The sequence below is a fragment of the Anabas testudineus genome, chromosome 17, assembly GCF_900324465.2.
Source record: "Anabas testudineus chromosome 17, fAnaTes1.2, whole genome shotgun sequence".
NCBI classification, from domain to species: domain Eukaryota; kingdom Metazoa; phylum Chordata; class Actinopteri; order Anabantiformes; family Anabantidae; genus Anabas; species Anabas testudineus.
Window position 1 is genome coordinate 2354837 of NC_046626.1, and position 3988 is coordinate 2358824.

Below are 3988 nucleotides of genomic sequence, written 5' to 3' on the forward strand. Positions count from 1 at the left end.
GAAACATTGCTAAAATTAGGAGCATCCTGTTCCAAAGTGATGCTGAAAAACTAGTTCATGCATTTGTTACTTCCCGACTGGACTATTGTAATTCATTATTAATAGGATGTCCCAATAACTCATTAAATAGCCTCCAGTTAATCCAAAATGCCGCAGCCAGAGTTCTGACTGAAATTAGCAAGAGAGATCATATTTCTCCTATGTTAGCTTCTCTCCATTGGCTCCCTGTAAAATCCAGAATTGAATTCAAAATTCTTCTCCTCACTTATAAATCTCTTAATAATCAGGCTCCATCTTATCTTAAAGACCTCATAGTTCCATATCTTCCAAGCAGAACTCTCCGTTCTCAGACTGCAGGTTTACTTGTGGTTCCTAGAGTTTCCAAATGTAAAATGGGAGGCAGAGCCTTTAGCTACCAAGCCCCTCTCCTGTGGAACCATCTCCCAGTTCAGGTCCGGGAGGCAGACACCCTCTCTACATTTAAGACTAGACTTAAAACTTTCCTTTTCATAAAGCTTATAGTTAGAGATGGATCAGGTGACTCTGAACCATCTCTTAGTTATGCTGATATAGGTTAGTCTACTGGGGGACCTCTACTGATAAACTGAGCTCCTCTCCTCTCTCCTTTCTCCTGTATCAATGCAAATGCCACCATTGCATGTCATTAACTTTGTGTCTTCTCTCTCCTGTAGTTGTGCAGGTGTCCTCGGCCTGGAGCTGTTATCTCCAGAATCCAGTTGACCTGCCCAATGTTCTTGCTTCTTGTTGTTTTTGTTGCTTGCTGTTCTTTTCTTTCTCCTCTTTCCACTCACCCCAACCAGTCGAGGCAGATGTGATGTGATGTGAACCTGGTTCTGCTGGAGGTTTCTTCCTCTAAAGGGAGTTTTTCCTCTCCAATGTTGCCTAAAGCTCGCTCAAATGGAATTGTTGGGTTTTCTGTATCATTTTTTGTAAAATTATACTCAGTAAGGTCTTAAACCTTGCAATGTAAAGTGTCTTGAGATGACTTCTGTTGTGAATTGGAAATTAAATTGAAATTGAATTTAACATCCCCTGCAGTTCAGTGGAAACCATCATCAAGAAATGATAGAAATATGGCACATCTCTAAATCTGCCTAGAACAGGCCGTCCACACAAACTGAGTGACCGTGAGAGACTAGTGAGAGAAGCCACTAACACACCGATGACTACTCTGAGGGAGTTACAAGCTTCAGCAACTGAGATAGGAGAGACTGTACATACAACAACTGTTGCTGATGAATGCAGCTTAATATAAGACAATCCTGGAAGACAATCTTTTTCAATTGGCAAGACAACTACGACTTGGGAGAAGATTTGTTGTCCAGCAAGACAATGACCCAAAGCATACAGCGAAAGCTACATAGAAATGGTTTACCGACCACAAGGTGAATGTTCTGGAGTGGCCAAGTTAAAGCCCAGACCTCAACCTAGAGAACTTGTGGATGGACTTGAAAAGAGCTGTTCACATCCGATCCCCTTGCAACCTGACAGAGCTTGAGCAGTTTTGCAAAGAAAAATGGCATAAAATTCCCGGGCCCAGTTGTGCAAGCCTAAGTGAGACATATCCACACAGACTTCATGCAGTGATTGCTGCTAAAGGTGCATCTACTAAATACTGACCTGAAGGGGTTGAATATTAATGCAAACACTGATTTAACCAATCGGTGAATTCAACACTGATTTTAGGCACTGTGTGTATATATATATATATATATATATATATATATATATATATATAGTGGCAAGAAAAACTTCAAGGTTTTCTGCATTAATTTGTCATAAAATGTGCTCTGATCTTCATCTTACTCACAACAATAGAAAGCACAGTCTGCTGAAAATAATACTCACATTCACATACTTTTTCCACCCTGCACTGTGAATGTTTACATGTTATGTTCAATAAAAACATGAAAACATATAATGTTTTTGTACTATTATTTTAAGCAGACTGTGTTTTTTCTATTGTTGTGACTTAGATGAAGATCAGAGCACATTTTATGACAAATTCATGCAGAAAACCATGAAATTCCAAAAGGTTCACAAAGTTGTTCTTGCCACTGTATATATGCAATATGCACAACCCCTGTTGCCACCCCTACCCCACACAACCCCTGCTTTCTTTTTGTTCATCCTAACACTGACTTTATTTTACTTTCTAATTTTTATTGTGCCTTCTGTTTTTTTTAATTACTATGAAAACTTCAAAAATAGAAAAATACATTTCAGTATGATAGGCAGAGTTGCAGGTTGAAAGCGTCACACTGCATTTGTCTGTAGATAAAGTAACTTCTTTATTAGTTAGTACTCATTCTCAAAATCTAGTATGTATGTAGATTTAGTTTGTTTCATGAACTCTGAAAGTCAATATGTAGAATGGTCTTACATGTGGTAGCCACAGACAAATGCTCTCCCCTTAGACTTCCTGACTGATTCTTTATAAGTCTTGTTTTGTGTTTTTCTATGGCTTCACTGCTGGTGGCATGAGGCAGTAGCTGCAGCCCAGTCGGGTTGCACAAGTAATTCAGTTACTCCAAGATGTCATATCAACACATGCAGATGCAAAAAAAGTGTGCTGTCTCTTAGTTCAGTACTAAAAGTGGTGGTTTTAAGCCCTGTCCAGTTCTCCTGGTGTAATGAAGAGCTGTACAGGGCTTAAAACCATCAGGTAGTAGTGACCTATGGCCTCCATCCTGTAGAAGGGCAACAACCCAGCAGCAGGATCTTTGTGTAAGGAGAAACAGGCGAAGCGCTGCAAAAGCTCAAAATCAATGACTTCAAGTAGGCTACTGGTATTTATGTTTCTGACCAAACTGTCAAACAGACTCTGAGGGCTCAACATCTTCTGGTATGACCAGTGCTCACAGCCCTGCCCCATGCAGTGTGATTGACATTCTCTAGAGAACACCAATGTTGGCAGGTCTGCCATTGGCATCATGTTCACTTCACAGATGATTGCAGGTTTACACTGAGCACATGTGACACATTTTTAGATCATCAACTATGTAGCCAGTTCCTGGATAACTAAGTTATTGATGCAACTGACTCACGCTGCCCTGACCTAAAACCAATTGAGCACCTATGGGACATTTTGTATTGGTGCATCCAATACAACCAAGTCCTAGAAAGGCTGACCAGGAGCTCACTGATGCCCTAATCCTAGGAGGAACATAATCAGCTGACTCCTCAGGAGCATGTGCAGACAACTTCAGGAATGAATACTGTACTGGCAGGTGAGGGCCATACACTCTGATTTACATTATAAATTGTCAAGATGAAATTCATGAACCTACGCAACAGACTGGAAAAGTTGTATAGTTGTAAAACAATTTATCATGAGTATCATAATGTAAAAAAATCCAGTTTTCCATGTCTGCCCTTCCACCTTCTAATTGGATGAACACAACTCTGCCAGGTATTCGGCAGAGACAGCTAGAAAAACTAGCAGGACAGTGTTCCAGAGATGGGTACCCCTGCTCTACATGCTGTGGCTGAGAAGGATTCTGTCTACTCCTGTCAGTCCTGGACAATCTATCTATTCCACCCACAAAGTTAAACCTCTACCATGCAAGGGGAAAAAAACTATAAAAACAAGATCCAGAAGCAGCATGTTAGTCATCAATAGATTAATCTACTGTATTTGGTCATGGAACTAAGATTAGGAAGTGTAAGATTTGTTCTCATCTTTTACTGGTCGGTTCAAGGAAGCATCATTTTTTTCCAAGACAATGAGAAAAGCACAGAATGGGAAATCAGCTATAAAAAAGAAGAACAGTCAGGCAAATCTTTATACATGTAACATGAAGACAAAGCAGTGTGCTGCTACAGTGGCTTATCAAACAGAAATGTGTGTCATTCAGTGTCAAACAGCATGCCATTACACTGCAATGCAGCCAAAGGAATACAAATGCAATACAATCAAATGTCAGGATGAAAGCTGAAGTTCTGTAGGTTGGTAACAAACAAGACC